The sequence below is a fragment of the Suricata suricatta genome, chromosome 7 (genome assembly GCF_006229205.1).
Source record: "Suricata suricatta isolate VVHF042 chromosome 7, meerkat_22Aug2017_6uvM2_HiC, whole genome shotgun sequence".
In the NCBI taxonomy this organism is placed as follows: domain Eukaryota; kingdom Metazoa; phylum Chordata; class Mammalia; order Carnivora; family Herpestidae; genus Suricata; species Suricata suricatta.
This window is the reverse complement of record NC_043706.1, coordinates 51,237,599-51,255,058: the sequence shown is the minus strand read 5'-3', so window position 1 is coordinate 51,255,058 and position 17,460 is coordinate 51,237,599. Positions and strand designations below refer to the sequence as shown.

At 36.6% G+C, this 17,460-nt stretch overlaps 2 long non-coding RNA genes across 4 annotated transcripts in view; one reads left to right on the top strand and one right to left on the bottom strand.

Moving 5' to 3' along the window:
• Positions 1-17,460, top strand: part of LOC115296418 — a 74,481-nt gene that overhangs the window by 25,660 nt on the left and 31,361 nt on the right. The window lies entirely within an intron of this gene.
• Positions 8,137-13,771, bottom strand: LOC115296417. The gene is made up of 3 exons (XR_003910879.1): positions 13,695-13,771; positions 11,476-11,592; positions 8,137-8,276 (listed from the first exon to the last, which is right to left on the bottom strand). It is a non-coding gene; the product is annotated as an uncharacterized LOC115296417 (long non-coding RNA).

Below are 17,460 nucleotides of genomic sequence, written 5' to 3'. Positions count from 1 at the left end.
CTCTTCCCCACAAGTGCCCTCCTCAGTGACCATCACCCTCTTCCACTTTCCCCTTCCCACTTCAGCCCTCAGTTCATTTTCTGTATTCAAGAGTCTCTCATGTAAGTGAAATCATGAGGTGTTTATCTCTTTCTGTGACCCACTTCATTTAGCATAATGCCCTCTAGGTCCACCCATGTTGTTGCGAAGGTTAAGATCAAGATTTCACTCTTTTTATGGCTGAATAATTCCATGGTGTGTGTGTGTGTGTGTGTGTGTGTGTGTGTGTGTGTGTGTGTGTATGTAAGAGAGAGAGAAAGAGAGAGAGTGAGAGAGAGAGAGAGGAGAGAGAGATAAAGAGTGAATTATTTTCTTTATCCATTCATCTATCAATGAATACTTACTGCTTCATATCTTGACTGTTGTAAATGATGCAGCAGTAAACATAAGGGCGCATATATCTTTTTAAATCAGTGTTCTCATTTTCTTTGGATAAATAAGTACTGAATCATATGGTATTTTATTTTTAATTTTCTTGGGAAACTTCATAGTGTTTTCCACAGTGGTTATACCAGTTTACATTCCCACCAACAATACACAAGCTTTCTCCTATCTTCACATGCTCACCAACACTTGTTATTTCTTGTCTTTTTAAAAGATACTAGCCATTCTGACAGGTGTAAGATAATACCTCACTGTGGTTTTCATTTGCATGTCCCCCAGTGATTAGTAAAGTTGAGCATCTTTTCACGTGTGCATTGGCCATCTCTATTTCTTCTTTGGAAAAATGACGAGTCAGTTTGCCCATTTGTGATCAGATTATTTGGGGTTCTTTCCACGTGGAGTTGTGGAAGTTATCCTTATATTTTGGATATTAACCATTTATTATTTGCAAATATTCTCTTCCATTAAGTAGGTTGACTTTTTGTTTGGTTATTCCTAGCTGCAGAAAAGCTTTTTATTTTGATGTAGCCCCAAAAGTTTACTTTTGCTTTTGTTTCTCTTGCCTGAGGAAGTCTATATAGAAAAATGTGATTATACACTTAAAAAAATTTATAACATGTAAATTATATCTCAAAAAGCTTCTTTAAAAAAATGCACGAAGCAGACATTTGGAGCAAGAGAGAAGAAGGAAGATAAAGAGAGGTCTGATAACGAAGCGTCCGGTTTTCGATGTCCTTAAGGCTTAGGGGCTCTACTGATGAAAGGCACACTAGGACTCTGTCACAAACTGTTCATAAAACACAGCTGGTTTTCTTTTATTCATGTAAAAGAGTCAAACTCATATTGTTTTTGATACTCTGATTTTGCATATGAGCAAATTGAGCTCAGGAAATGTAATAAACTTGTCTAAAATAAAGAGGAATACACATTGTGCTCCATATCTTACTTAAATTTACTCCTATTGCTGTCTTACAAATTTAAATCTATTGTAAATACATTTTCCCCCGTTTACTATTCATTGTTAGTTATTTATTTCTCCCACTTCACAATATAGATTATTTTGTTCTTGGGGTAAGTTTTCTGCTTGCATTTTTTTTTTTGCTTGTGCATTAACCTATAATCCTTTATTTGTTTTCTTCACAGAAAGTAAATTTTCTTGGAACCACGTCTTAAAGCACAGGTTCAAAGCAAGACCAAGTAGGAGAAACCAACTGTAGCTAAAGTAAAAATTGATTCAAGGATACTATGGAATACCTCATGGAAACAGAGGCAGGAATGTAGCAATTTCATCAAGGTGTAGGGTCCAGGACACAGAAGCTATTTTTCCTCTGTGAACTTCTCTTGAGAAGTTGTTCTTTCTTCTTCTTCTCTTTCTCTGTTGACCAGCTACCCCTGCTACTCAGTTTACAAAGGACACATATCTAATTTTAATTCCAATGATAATGTACTTCTTACCTTAAGCTAGGGTTTTTCAACCTTGGAACTATCCATATTTTTTTGGACCTAATAATCTTTTTTTTTAACTGAGATATAATGATATATAACATTATATTAGTTTCAGGTTTACAACTCAATGATTCAATATTTGTCTATATCATAAAATGATCACCATAATATGCCTAGTTAACATCCATCACCACACAGTTATAATTTTTCCTTGCAAAAATATTTTCTCTTAGCAAATTTCAAATAAACAATACAGTATTTTTTAACTATAGTCATCATGCTGTATATTACTTCCTAGGACTTACTTATTTCACAACAGGAAGCTTGTAACTTTTGATGACCTTCATTCATTTTTCCAACCACATGTCCCTCCAAGTCTGACAACCACCAATCTGTCCTTAGCACCTCTGAGTTTTTGTTTGTTAGTTTGTTTTTGTTTTAGATTCGACAAATCAGTGAGATAATATGGTATTTGTTTTTCTTTGATTTATTTGCAAAATGTCCTCTAGTTCCTTCCATGTTGTTGAAAGTGGCAGGATTTCCTTCTTTTTTGTGGCTGAATAGTATTCCACATATTCCATTTTATGTATTAGCTTTTTTTATCCATTTATCCATTGATGAGGTAGGTTACTTGCCCATTTTATCCACTAGGTTGAGATGAAGATGGACGGGTGTGTGCAAATGCATTTTGAGTTAGTGTTTTCATTGCTGTTGGATAAATACTTACAAGGAGAATTACTGGACAATTTGGATTTTTTATTTTTAGTTTTTTGAGGAATTCTGTACTATTTTCCATAATGGCTGCACCAATTCATATTGTCACAAATAATGTACAAATTTTCCCTTCTCTCCACATCCTTGGCAACACCTGTTCTTTTTTGTCTTTTTCTTTAAAATGCTTTTAATGTTTTTTATTTATTTTTGAGAGACAGAGAGAGACAGCACGAGCAGGGGAGGGTCAGAGAGAGAGGGAGATACAGAATCTGAAGTAGGCTCCAGGCTCTGAGCTAGCTGTCAGCACAGAGCCTGATGTGGGGCTTGAACCCATGAACCGTGAGATCATGACCTGAGCCATAGCCTGACGTTCAGCTGATTGAGCCACCCAGGTGCCCCTCTTTCTTGTCTTTGACAGTACTTATTCTGACAGGTATGAGGTGTTATCTCATTGTGGTTTTGATTTGCTTTTCCCTGATGCTTAGCAATGCTGAACACCTTTTCATATGCCTTTTGGCAACTTTTATACCTTTTGAAAAATGTCAATTTAGTATCTCTGCCCATTTTTTGGTGTGCCTGGGTGGCTCAGTCAGTTGAGTGTCTGACCTCAGCTCAGGTCATGAGCTTGCAGTTGACGAGTGTGAGCCCTGCATTGGGTTCTGTGCTGGCAGCTCAGAGCCTGGAGCTATTTCAGATTCTGTGTTTTCCTGTCTCTCTGCCCCTCCCCCACTCATGCACTGTCTCTCTCTGTCTCAAAAACTAACATTAAAAAAAATTAGAATCTTTGTCCATTTTTTAAATGATTTGGTTCTATTGACTTGTATTATATTTGTATTAGATATTAACACCTTATCAGTACATGATCTGAAAATATTATCTTCCATTCCATAGATTGTCTTTTAATTTTATTGATGGTTTCTTTGCTATGCAGAAGCTTTTTAGCTTGAGATAGTACCCAATGTTTAATTTTGCTTTTGTTGCCTTTAGTTTTTGTGTCAAATCCAAAACTTACCACGAAGACCAATGTCAGAGAGCTTACCACCTGTGTTAACAACTTATAGGAGTTTTATGGTTTCAGAAAACTTTTTTTTATATAAAATGTAACATTTAGCAACATTTTAAGGTTTGATAGTAGAATATTGGTTATATAGTTGCTTTTTATCTATTATCATCAGTAATTCTAAATCTTAGAATATGAAATCCCATAAATTAAATTAAAAAAAAAGTAAACAGGAAAGAAGAGAGTAGGTAGACTTAAAAAGTCTTAATGACTAGAAAGAGGAAACTAAAATATTAACTGTGGCTATCTCTTAATGACGGAATTACCTGTGAGGTTCGTTTGTATTTTTCTAGTTGTCTTTACAAGTCATATATTAGATTTTTATCAGAGTAAAGTTATTTTTAAAAATTTTTTAATGTTTTTTATTTATTTTTGAGAGACAGAGAGAGACAATGCGAGCAGGGAAGGGTCAGAGAAAGAGGGAGACACAGAATCTGAAGCAGCCTCCAGACTCTGAACTGTCAGCACAGAGCCTGTCGTGGGGCTCGAACTCACAGACTGTGAGATCATGACCTGAGCCAAAGTCAGTCGCTTAACCGACTGAGCCACCCAGGCGTCCCTGGAGTAAAGTTATTGACTTTGGGAAGCTAAATTAACATAATTTACTTAATGGCTTCTTTAGTAAAATGCTATTGATTTCTTTGGGAACATATTGCTTAGGTTTAAAAAATATGTGAATCCTGAGCTCATTTCAAGTTCAGTGTGACCTCTGGATGGTCATTTTTTAAGTGAGCGGGGAAGGGGCTAAGCTCTAGTGAACACCTAGGATAAAAACAGTAGATTTCCTGAAATACTGCTTATTTATTTAGTCTGTGTCTGTGTGATACCTGAATAAAGTCAGTTCTGTCAAAGCAGACAATCTAGGAGCCAAACTCAATAAAATGTAAAAATTACCCCCAGGAGGTTTTTGACAGTTGTGAAATCTAACTTGAAATTTCCCTTATCTCCTTGTGTTTAACAATAGCCTAAAGAGATAGGCTGAATTATATATTTCCTTTATAAAACAAGAGGAGTCTGTTAAGTTTTTTTTTTAAGTTAGAATAGACCTCATTGTACCCATTTTTCTTTCTTATTCATTAACTTATAAAGATAAAGTTCTAGTTTCTCCATGCTATCAATGTTCCTGAGGGGAAAAGATTCAAAATATGTTTAGGAAAAATGCAAAGTACATGTAAAATAATCAGATCTCCTTACCATAGCCTCCAAGGCCAAGTGAAAATTAGTGACTACCAAGTTTCTTAAGCTCCCGTGCTCTGGTTCTACTGACTTTCTCTGTGTTCCTTGAATACATGGAGCTTAGTCCTACCCAGGACCCTTGCACGTGCTGCTCATTTGCCCAGATTTTAATCCCAGATTCCCTTCTCATTGACTCTTTGTCGTCACTGAGTCTTACACCAGGAGACACGGGAAGGTCTCCTGATGAGCTGCCTCACTGCAAGCGGGCTGCGCTCTGTCATACGTGGTTGAATGCTCATCCCACTGTCATTCAATACTTGAAATTCACTTGCTCATTTATTTACTGTTTGTCTCTTCTCAGGAGAATTGAGATTCCACCTGAGCCTATAGATTCACATTCTGTCTTGACACATTTGTGTCTCCAGTGCTTACAACTGGACCTAGTAGCACTTAATAGACTCCAAAGAATATTTATTGAATAAGTGAATGACTAATCCTCTCTGAACAAATTACATGTAACATATCAACAGTAAATATAAAATTTCACATGGGATGTTGTGATAATGTGGATTATTTTTCCTTAAAATATTAATTATAATTTTAATGCATAAAGGGGAAAGAAAAACAGATTTAATAATAAAAATTAACGTCAAGAGTTAATTAAAAAGCACTTTGACAATGACACGTATTCTCTATAGCAATTTTCTCTTATTTAAACTTTTGACGTTTTCTCTGATTATTCTCTCTTTGAGCAAATTATTAAAATCTATATTATAATAATTGCGTGCGTGTGTGTGTATGTGCGCGCGTGCCAGTGTACTGTTTTTAGTGCTCATTTTCTGATAATACAACTGTTTGATTTGGGCAGATGGGAGATTTCTCTTTTTGCATTTTGGCTACATCCAGCCTTGATTTGTTATTGTTTGAAATTCTGAGAATGTTTTACACACGTTTACAAAAGAGAAACATTTGGGCTCTGATAAACGAATGACAAGCCTGATATAAACGCTTGGGGAAGATGCTTTAGGATCTATGCAGGAGACCTGCACATCTGCTTCCAGCTGTGCAGCTACTCCGGGCTGAAATGACTAATCCCAGTTTGGCCAAAGTCAGTAATTATTTTTCCTGTTGATCTGTAGATCAAAGGTTATTCCCAGGAAGTAAGTAAGGGTAGGGCAATGGACTTTCCTAACAACAGTGGAGACTTAGGCAAGCTATCATTTGGTTCGTGGCTTGACCATTAACCTGCTGCTAATGCAAACGGATGACAGCAGAAATGTAAACAGCCTTGTTGCGATATTACTTATAATTGGCTAAAAGTAAATTAATCTACTGGTTTCGAATCATCTTTGCCCTTTTGCCTGGCTTTGTATTCTGACCCCAAATGTTAGGAAAATCTACAGCTACTACGTCACGCTTTTAAAAGAAAGCGTGTAGCTCTGTGAATTTTTGCTACCCTTCAAACTTTCTTTGAACCTGTCCTCATTAAAATAATGGAACATAGAAAACCCTTCCTTTAAATAAATCCCACAGGTGAAGACCGTGAAGTTCTACTGGTAAATTCATGAGAAATCTTATAAATGTTAAGTTTTCAATATTATTTTTTTCATCAGAGAGTGTATTATTCTTTGCAGTCAGTTTAGAAATGGACTTTATATTTTCTACATGTTCTCTGATGCCAAGCCAGACCGCCATGAAAGGGAATGCTTAAATGAAAGATAATAAAATATTTATCAAGGGTCTGCTGTATTTGGGACACAATTATAAACATATGAATATACTATAACATATATATTTTAAAGATATACATATGTCTTTTAAAAATTATTTTAACATTAACATTTTATATACAAGAGAAAAATAATTTTATAGCTCTGAACAAAAGTACCTAAATTTTAAGAGTGTATACTTTACATGTGTATAGCAAACTCCTGTTAACTTCATGGGAATGACAGAACCTAAGTAAACATTAAAAAAGGCGTAGAGATATGGGCATTTGCCACACTTAATAGGAGTTTTTTCCCTTAATAGCTTGCACTAATGCATTTGCATTTAAAAATTTTTTTAATGTTTTTTAAAATTTATTTTTGAGAGATACAGAGAGAGTGTGCATGTGCATGTGCACGTGCACACGAGTGAGGGTGGAGCAGAGAGATGGAAACACAGAATCAATCCAAAGCAGGCTTCAGGCTCTGAGATGTCAGCACAGAGCCCAATGCACGGCTTGAACTTGTGAACCGTGAGATCATGACCTGAGCTGAAGTCAGATGCTTAACCGACTGAGCCATCCAGGTGCCCCAACCAATACATTGTGTTTTTATAAATGTTTATTTATTTTTGAGAGAGAGAAAGAGAGAGGGAGGAAGAAAGAGAGAGTAAACAGGAGAAGGGCAGAGAGAGAGGGAGACAGCTGATCCAAAGTAGGCTCCACACTGACAGGGACAGCCCAGTGGGGGCTCGAACTCACAAACTGTGATACCATGACCTGAGCTGAAATCAAGAGCTGGATGCTTAGCTGACTGAGCCACTCAGGTACCTCAATACATTTGTATTTTCATTAGACAATCTATTTTCCCCAATTTGTATCATGTATTATTTAAAAATTCCTTTTACACCATAGTGAATATATTCTTACATGTGTATTTTAAGTATCTATATGTAAACATCGTAGAAATAATGTCAATAGTATTTATTTCTCATGAAAGCTCTGACTCTTTTTATTCCTCTATGAAATAAGCACTGCCATAGCTTCTTGGTATCTGAAATATGTTCAATATAACAAACTTTAGATTGGATATTTCTCATCTGCTTAATATGATCAGAATTACAAAACCAATGAAAAATTTCTCTCATCTCTATTGGTAATTTATCAGTCTTACTAGTGTTATCATTTTAACTAAAGTCATTTGTTAGTGAAATAAGTAAGATAAAAGTAAGATGGTCTCAGATATGGTCTCTGTCTGGGTTCACCATTTCAGCCATAACATTGGCTCCAAGAAAAGCTGAGGTTTATAGTGTTATAAGGATGTAGAACTACTTTTAGGCATTTTGGCCTTTGGGGCTCTTGTTTGGCAAAGTGCTACCAGGTAAATGGACAGTTAAGCATTTATTTTCGAAGAATTAATAACATTTAGATATATTTGGCATTTATTTTTTCTTGGAGTTTTTTTTAAAGCTGAAGGTATTAAAAATTATTTAAAACTGACTCATATCATTGGCTTTGAATTGTTGTGAAAGCTCGGCATGTCCCATGAGTACTTTCTCAGTTTATGTATTGGTAGTAAACTCATTAAGGATCCCAGATTTATAATCAGTGGTTTAAATTTTAATGAATAGCATTTATTTAAATTTCAGCAGCAAGTCATTGAAACATCTTTATTGAAGGGACAGTCACAAATATACCTAGGTGGACAGTCTCTCTTCATCCTTCCCCTTGGTGTGATCTTCTCTGGAGGATCTGAAATGTTTCAGACAGAGAAACTTTGTATCAAATATACATTCTGCAGTCCAGAATTTCTCTCATAAACCTGTTTTTTTAATCCTTAATGATCACATTAGTCTCAAACAATATTTTGATTTCATTCTAAGATTTCAGTTGATTATATTTAAGAGTGAAACTGTCTTGACTACAGCTGTTCCTCATTTATTGGGTTTCTTACTTCATATTCTCACCACAGCTTATTTTTCCACTTCTAGAGATTTATTAGCATTGCAGACATATTATCATAAATGTTATCAAGTAGACACTCATGATGATAAATGCAGTAGACTATTCTCTTTTCCAGATAAAAGAGAGAAGTAAGGCACTTAGAGAGGGGTGATGCAGCCCACAAGGCACAGGTATATTTTCAAGGCTGTTATGTGGATCACCTCATACCTGAGGGAACCGGCCACTAATCATGGCTGCATAGGTCCAGCCTTTCCCAGAAATGCCTATAATTGGTTCCAGGCATCACAGAGCAAATCAGTATCAGTCAGCCTATGAAATATTCATTCCATTGCTATTCAGCCCTCTATGTATCGGATAAGGTCTAACAGGTATGCTTAATCTTTTGGGTTTCACTGAAGATATCATCTCCTCCCTCATTCCTCCTTCCACCTGCTAAAGAAATCTTATAGCACTTGAAACATTTGCACTCAGAGGTCTAACAGGAGACCAGTAGAAACCTAATGGAGGACCAGGGGGAGGGGAAGGGGGACACAAAACCTGAGAGACTATTGAATACTGAAAACCTACCGAGGGTTGAAGGGGGAGAGGGAGGGGGGAAAGAGGTGGTGGTGATGGAGGAGGGCACTTGTGGGGAAGAGCACGGGGTGTTGTATGGAAACCAATTTGACAACAAACTATTTAAAAAAAAAGCACTTTAAACATAAAAATTCAGCCTATTCTCATCCCCACTCTCATTTCTCTATCATTTCTGACATATTTCCCTGAAATCCTGCATCCAACCAACGTATGACGTTGCTTACTCTGACGGATCTGTTTTGCGGTCAAATGCTCTATCCCTGAGCTATACCCCCACCTACTCTGACGGATCTGTAGCTGAGGTCTCATATATGCATTTAGCTTTCAATCTGCCTATTGATCTGTTAATTATGGCTAATTTTTACTGTCTTAGGGACCCTGTGAGACATTTTATGTACAATATTTCCTTCAATTCCTACAACTCAAGGTGGGCGTTCTTGTCCTTATTTATAGAGAAGTAAACTGAGACTCTAAATGATAAGTAAAAAAGATTGGAGTCTACATCTGCTAGCTTTCAAAATAAGTGTTTTATGAATTAATTGTACAATACGGTCTCCAGCAAAGTCAAATGATAATTTTAGCACTTAATTCTATAGTTATACTGAATTAGAAAACCTGGTTTTCTCTTCAGTGAATCTTTAGATTTTGTTTGTTTGTTTGTTTGTTTGTTTTGATGGAATTGCTGCTTTCTGATCGGGAACATTCCATGAGGGATATGATCTGCATGGGCGGCTATATTTTTCTTTAAATCATTAGAATAGAGAATTGATTTATATAAGCTTGCACATGAATCTAATCCTCTTGGGGGTATTATTTATGTTTTGAATATGTATTTTTATTTTTATAGCTTTCATAGTGTAAGTAATAGAAATATGCATATAGCAGGCATTCAATAAATTCAACAAAATGTTTATATAACAGATAATTCCAGTTGACCTTTGAAATAGCACAAGTAGTTAGAAAACCATTTGACATTTTTCATGAAATACTTCTAATTGTTTACATAGAATAAGTAAATAGGACACAGGATTCTATTTTCCATTCCATATTTTACAATTTAAACTTGTTCTTCCAAGGACTTTCTCCATGTGGGTTTCTTTGCCTTCATTATGTCCTTGAAATGTGAGATATTTTATGAAAGTATAAAAGTATATTGTTTGAGAAAAAGGTTTATAGGATGGGTAACAGTATGGGACAATTGATTTAGGTAGAAGTGAGGCTACATGAGAGGATACAATGCTTACCCTCGAATTCATTGTTGAGTGTAATGACTTACTGAGTAAGTGGTATGAGGTGGCTTCCTAAAGAAGTAAGGCATCTTATCTGCCCGCCTCCCAACTCACAGATATACACATCCACACACCACAAATCTCCTTCTCCGAGTGCATATATACCACAGATTTCCCCAGATACAAATTTACTTGTCCTGATTAAGTGCTTTTGTGGGAAGAAGCTATGCTCTCTTCTCCTTTTCCATTCAAAAGTCACTGACCATTTATTGAGTAAGTACCGAGGGGTCTGTGCCAAATCCTGGGGATTCCACAGAGACTGGTGCGTGGCTCTCAAAGAGCTTGTGTTTACACAGAGGAGAAGAATAGTACATGATTATTAGAAGATGCTAGTTTTAAATTTCTATGAGAGGTGATAATTGGAGTATTTAGAAAGAATATCTAACCCAGGATCTTCATTGAAGGAAGACTCCTTGGAGAAAGCAGTGTTAAGTGCTGGATTTTGAACTGGTTAAATTTTTTTTTAATATTTTTTTAAATTTACTTTTGAGAGAGAGGAAGAGAGAGAGAGACAGCATGAGCAGGGGAGGGTCAGAGAGAGAGGGAGACACAGAATCCAAAGGCAGGCTCCAGGCTCTGAGCTGTCAGCACAGAGCCCTAGGCGGGGCTCCAACCCACGAACCGTGAGATCACTACCTGAGCCGGAGTTGGACACTCAACCAACTGAGCCACCCAGGTGCCCCTGAACTGGTTAAATTTGTTCATACTGCAGGGTTCAGTTTCTTTAAGTAGCAGATAATAGAATTTTAGTGAATTGGAGATTTTTAATTAGAGGAAAGTAAATGCTTTTAAGATACAAAATGCCTTTCCAAAGCATGTCTTCATTCCCCATGCTACCTTCCTAGACCCAGATAACATCTCCCCTGCCCACACACTCTAATAGCATTCTAATTGGTTGTTTGAAGTCTACTTTTGCCTTCCTTATCTGTTTTCCACACCACAGTCAAGTAAACATCTGGCATATCTGTTCATATACTTCCCTGCTTAAAAACCTTTCCATGACTTGGTGTTGTTCTCAGGATAAAGACAAAACTCCTTTAGAGGGCTGATATGACCCTGTGATCTTCTCCCTTCCTACTCTCTAGCCCCGTCTGGCCCCATGCCTTCTGCAGATGGCATACCTGCCTTCCAGTCCACTGTAGTTATCATCCCAGCAGATTGTTAGATTCAAAGTCCATTTTACTCTATCAGCTCTTTGTCCCTGGGCAAGTTGCCCAATTTCTCTGTGCTTCAGTTTCCTGTCGGCAAAATACGGATAATGAAATCCCCATTTACTTCATAGTACAAGGAATATAAAAGAAAATGTGTAGATAGCCACATAATAGGAACAGTTTAATTTTTTTAAAATTTTAATGTTTTATTTATTTTTGGGAGAGACAGAGAGAAAGTGAGCGAGGGAGCCAGCACATGAGCAGGGGAGGGGCAGAGAGAGAGGGAGACACAGAATCTGAAGCAGGCTCCAGGCTCTGAGCTGTCCTCACAGAGCCCAATGCAGGGCTCGAACCCACTAACCATGAGATCATGACCTGAGCTGAAGTCAGACACTCAACCAACTGAGCCACCCAGGGGCCCCATGGGAACTAAATATTTTAAACTATTATCATTTCTTGAGAGCCTGGGATATGCACGCAGCTATATTACGTGTTTTGCATATTTTTGCATATTTCACACATTGTGAAATTTAATCTGGATCCAACCATTCCTTTACTAAGAATGCCAACATCTACACATTGCACTCCTCTAGAAAAACAAATCAAAGGAAAGCAAGACAAAACAAAATAGGTCACATTGTATTTTTAAGGCATTAAACAAAAAGTTACTTGATCAGTTTTTTCACTATCTGGTTTTTTAAATCACATATGCGGTCTAAAGGTAAAGAAAAGGAAAAGCTTTTATTGCCACAGGCTTCTGGATCCAAGAGTCATCAGGTCAAGGTTGGTGATGGTTCCAGCCAAATCTGAAGAATACTCTTGAGTAATTGTCAGCATTTCCTTCCAGAAATGTACTAAGTACTTTTCAAATAGATAGTACACTATCATACCCAAACTTGATACCATAGAATGTATTTAAACTTCCTCCTGGACCAATGTTTACCATATTTCTGAAAAAAATATGCACAGTTCCCTATCAGGGGATCTGAAAGATGCTATCTCATTTTGTAGTTTTAAAAAAGGCCCAGTTACAAACAGCTCTATCTACTAAATAAAAGGTTTATGTGCACTCATGAGTTTAAGTTGAATGCTTCTTAGAGAAATAAATTTATACCTGGGTTATAGCATAAAGGCAAAGTTCAAACAAGCATCCTAAAAAATGTGTGTAATTTATCATCACATGTAATTATCATAAAAATGAGTGATATTTATCATAAAAATAAAAACACAAATGTGTGTCATTTATCATAAAAAAGTGTGTAATTTATCATCAATAAACTCATTTCGAAGGAGACTAAAACCATCCTTAAGAAATCTTACCGATTAGCTTGTGAGTTAAAATCACATGATTGTGTGTGTGTGTGTGTGTGTGCGCACACGCGCGTGCATATGTGTGTGCTCTTGACAACTGCCTATGAGATACTGGGAACTAAAGGCACACGTGTCCATATTTATCTCTCTGGCATCCTTTGTCAGCTAACCTGAGCCAGCTGTGTGTGCGTTTCTCTGAGTTGCTGTGGGAGCACTTTCTCACTCTTTTCTCCAATTTGCAGGACACCTCCCACCTGACCCCCGCAACCCTTATTCCCCTCAGTTCTTATTTTTACCTCATTTCTTTAACTGGCTTTCGTAAAATAATTCTTGCTTGACTTAATGGGCAGAAGGCATTGATCAGACTTCTTAAGAACACGGCACTTTCAAAATAAGCATGTGCTTGGCTGTGTCATTGCCGCTGAACAGAACGGTAGTGTGTGGGGTTTGCCGCTGAAGCAGCACTGTGGGATCGTGGCGTGCCCCAGGGCAAGGCTTCTCCACGTGGACCTGTATCTGGGTTACAGAAAAGTCTGCCGCAAGCACTTTAATTGCGGCACTTTTCAAAAGAATCCGTGTATGTTTCTTCTCTCGAAAGAGAAGATGGGTAATTCAGACATATTATGTTTTCTAACTCTTTTGAACAGGGTCGCGAATTTGTTTTATTCATTTTATGGTAATACTTCATAAATTCTACGTAAAACACAATAAGTTTACCTTTAAAAATGGAAAAGATGTGGAGAAAGTTTCTTTCTATTAGACTTTTCTAAATTGAAAAACCTCGTCTCTTGTTTCATGAGGTTTTTACCACCATCTTGCTCAGGTAACTACTTCAGACTTTTAAGGCTATGATACAAGCACTTCCTTTCTTTTCTTACCTTTTCTTTCTCCTTATTTTGAAAATCTAGTCTGCAGGGGTATGTGGGTGACTCACTCAGTTGAGTGTCCAACTCGTAATCTCAGTTCAGGTCATGATCTCACAGTTTGTCCGTTTATGCCGTGCCTTGGGCTCTGCACTGATGGTGTGGAGCCTGCTTGGGATGCTCTCTCTGCTCTCTCTGCCCCTCCCCTGCTCACTTCGTCTTGTCTTCTCTCTCTCTCCAAATAAATAAATAAACATTTGTAAAAAAGTATATTTTAGAATCTAGACCTCATTCCTGGTTTTAAACACATTGTAAATATTTCAAATGATTAAAATAATGCGGTTTGTTAAACTAAATTTTATTTATGAGGAAATGACTTAAATGGAAGTATGCTACAAAAATGCTTAAAGAATGTTAAATTTAAAAAATATGAGTATTTAATAGATAAAAAAACTCTTTTGTAGTTAGCATTTAAATACCATTCAAATGGATAGAATATATCAGATCACTTCAAGACTTCTGAATTTACTGAGACTAGGCCAAGTAAGTGCTATAATAAGAAAAGACCAAGAATTTGGTGTAGTGTTTATTTTAGCTTCGAAAATCAGTAATTTTTGGAAGTTCTCATTTTCTGAATGAGAATGCCTATATTCTTGTGGTGCAACTTCATGAAGGTTTTTAAACTTATAAAAAAACAAAACTCACTTGAAGAATTAGGAATTTTGGTTAAGTATTAATATCAGTATGGAATTGTAGAGACAATATAATATGAAGGGCAAAGGAGTTAGACAAGAGACAATTTGAAGAAGGAAATAATTTAAACATTCTAGCTTCAGAAAGCATAAAAAGTGAAATAGCAGTCCCATGTCATACAAATATTTATGTGCTCAATGAATAATCCTAGGCATTTTTAATTTTAATTTTTATTATTATGTTTTTAAAGTTTATTTTTGATAGAGATCAGGGGAGGGGCAGAGAGAGGGGAGGAGAGAGAGAGAGAGAGAGAGAAAGAGAGAGAGAGAGATAATCCCAGGCAGGCTCTGCACCATCAGTGCAAAACCAGATGTGGAACTTTAACCCAAGAAACATGAGATCATAATCTTAGCCAAAACCAAGAGTTGGACACCCAACTGACTGAGCCACCCAAGTGCTCTAATCCTAAATATTTTTAAAATCAGCTTACTTTCACTGTTGTGGAGAATATTTATAATCTCCCATCGTTGCAAATAGTAGGAACAATCTAATATGAAAGCTGAACAAGTAGTGTGGAATATTTGAAATGCCACAAACATAATTTATTTCTTTTTCTTAAGCATTGCCTTCTTTAGAAATTGTTCTTGAGGGACCTGGGTGGCTCATTCAGTTATGCATTTAGCTTGGGTCATGATCTCATGGTTCACAAATTTGAGCCCTACATGGGGCTCTGTGCTGACAGCTCAGAGCCTGGGGCCTGCTTTGGATTTTGTGTCTCCCTCTCTCTCTGTCCCTACCCTCTTCATACTTTGTCTCTCTCTTTCTCTCTCAAAAATAAACATTAAAGAAAAAGAAGAAGAAACTGCCCTTTAAATTATAAATAATCCTAACAAGCCGTTGGTAAGGAGAGGTTCCTGAAGCATCACAAAGGATTCCAAAATGGTGAAGTCTGAGGGCACCATGGGAGTTCCAAGGAGACATTTTATTTGCTTTGAAGTTTTGACTAGGTTCCCCACTGCTTATCTGTAACTGTAAGCCTTCATGGGTGTTAATGCTTTGAAATGTCTATGCTTGCTGAGTCAGAGAAGGTGGTACATTGATGTATCCCTTGAATTATTAAAAAAAAGCCAATTTCTGCTAAAAAGAATATTAATTTATTATTTCAAATTGAAGATACGGAATCCAAGAGTTTAAAATTCATTTGTGGATTATAACATGCTCTGTAAATATCCAGGCTAAGGAAAATTTTAGTACTGTCAGCAAGGAAGATATTTTTATAATGGAAATGTTCGGAGCTTTATAGCCCTTAACCTGTATAAGAATAAACAGAATTTGCAATGGTTTGGTATTACCTCAGTCGTCGAAATGGAAAACAACGTAAAAATAGCTCAAGTTGCAGAGTTTGGGTGTTTCCGTTCCTAGAATGGTCTAATCTAATCTAACCACATAGCTATAAAAACCAATACTCTCTTAATGACTTTTGTGGAAATGAAAGTTCTCAGTGAACTAACTTTACTCAGCAACAAAGCACAGTTTCCCAGTGATTATCATCAATAATTGATTTCTTTCACTACTTGAGATTCACAGATAACAGGTATAACTACAGTACTTTGTTTTTTGGCAGTTTTATCTCAGATCTTTTCAACTTAATAGTGGCATCTTCTTCTGAAACCAGTAAGTTTTCTTTGGTTGTGTCTAGCAAGAGGTGAGGTCTAATGTTGACTTTATTTCTTTGTACAGTTTAAACTTCTTATAATACTTTCTTCTAGCTGTAAAATAAGTTTCAAATAATTTTAATGCTGCTTTATGTAGAGTTGAATCAAGAAATAGGGGTCAAATGCTTTTTTACTTCCCACATTGAAAGATTCAAGAGTAAGAATATTTTTAGCTGGACTTTCTAAATTCTTAGTCTTGTTATGCTTTGGGAAATAGAAAAAAACCTGCATTGGCATTCTACATGGTGTAATTTGGATTTGAATTTCTGGCTTCGGTTTGTACGCTAAGCATTTGGCACAGTGAGGCCAAGACCATTATAAATAGACCCCTGGCTTCTGAAATACTGGGAGCATTATGTTCATAATGCAAGAAAACTTAAAAACATTGCTTTCATTGTAATTGAAGCTGCTATAACAATCCTGTAGATGTAATGTTTCTATCTGGATTTATTTTTCCCAGTATTTTTGGTAAAAGCCTTACATTTTTATTTTGTAAGTGGCTGAAAAAAAATTGGCTAAATGAAATCAAGATGCCCTGATGCCAAAAAGATGTGTAAGCAATGAAATATGATGACTTAAAAAGTAGGTTTTGTTTCTACATCATCCAGGCTTACCACTTACACCGTTCACATACATTGGATATCTGCCATATTCCTACTTTGCAGTAGGAGGAACTGGCCCTGAAGTTTCCTCTTTATGTATTTATGTGGGTGGGAAAGGAAATCCTCTGGAATACTTACTTTGGTAAAAGTTATTGTGATTTCTCAATACTCAGAAAAATCGGTTACTCGTAGAAAAATTTAATTTGTTTTATAAATTGATTTTAAACTGAATTGAGCTGATAACTAAGTATCACATGTGGTGACCAGTAACAAATCTGACCTTCCCTTAGGTGTTTTCACTTACACATATTTCCCTGTTATTGCTGACACATATTATTTTACTCCAACCAGTAACTACATATTCTGCTCTGACACCAGTTCTCTGGCCATTAGGTTTCTTGCATGTCATTGAATTCTGATGCTGACTGCCCATGGTTAGTGCACATCCCCCAGGTTAAGAACAAAATCCTCCCCAAGATTGCTCCCACTGCTATCTGTAAGACTCAGAGCCACCAGGATTTCTGACTAACCAACTAAAATGTCAGACGTTCCTAGACCCTTTTTCAGGTTGGATAATTTGCTGGAACAACTAAGAGAACTTATGCAAAACTCTCTATTTATGCCTAGGATTTTACATAGTCTACAGATCAGGAACAGCTAAGTGGAAGAGACACATAGACATGGTTTAGGGTAGAAAGTGGGAAATGCAGAGCTACTAAGCCCTCTCTTTTTGAAATCAAGGCATGTTACCCTCCCATGACATCAGTGGGT